Raw genomic sequence first — 787 nt, 5'->3', positions numbered from 1 at the left:
CCTATCTGCAGTTTCATTGCCTATGATATTTCTATGAGCCGCGACCCATGCAATATGAATATTTTCTTTGCCCAACTTAGAAAAGAGGGGCCTTTGGCAATGTACCAATTTTCATTTACATGTAATTTTGGTTTCATTAAGGCTTGTATCGCACTAAGCGAGTCGGAACAAATGACCACGTTATTTGTTTACTTTTTTATATCCAGAAGGGCTTTTCTGGTGGCAAATGTTTCAGCAGTGAAGATAGTAGTATCATTTGGTAGTTTAATTTTTTGCTGTATGTTATAATCTGGATTGTAGATTGCAGCTCTTGTGTGATTTAGGTGATTTTTGGACCCATCAGTAAATTTGAATGTTATGTTCGGGAGAGATTTATCTCTATTTAGTTGATCCATTAACCCCTGTAAAATGTTGGCATCTGGTAATATTCCCATATAAATTCTTGATGTCCTGTAATATTGTATATTATGTTGAAACATGTAGTTAGTAGGCATCAGTAATTTAATGAAATCTTTACATTGAAAATATTGGTAAGTTGAGAGAAGAGTTGGCCATTTATTATTTCGAGTTACTTTATATCGGTTGTATCTCTCCTACAAAAGTTGAAGTTGAGGTAGTATAGGGTGATGCATGTTAGCTAATGGTTTCATTAAGTATTTTGCACATAGTATATTATTTCTCCACAGTCTGGGACTAACCACCCCAATTCATTTGTTAGTATATGTGATGATATATTTCCATTTATGTCACTAATATGTTTAAGAATTTGGAATTGTAAACTATTAAG

Source organism: Periplaneta americana, chromosome 7 (assembly GCF_040183065.1).
Source record: "Periplaneta americana isolate PAMFEO1 chromosome 7, P.americana_PAMFEO1_priV1, whole genome shotgun sequence".
In the NCBI taxonomy this organism is placed as follows: domain Eukaryota; kingdom Metazoa; phylum Arthropoda; class Insecta; order Blattodea; family Blattidae; genus Periplaneta; species Periplaneta americana.
Note: the sequence above shows the minus strand (reverse complement) of the source record.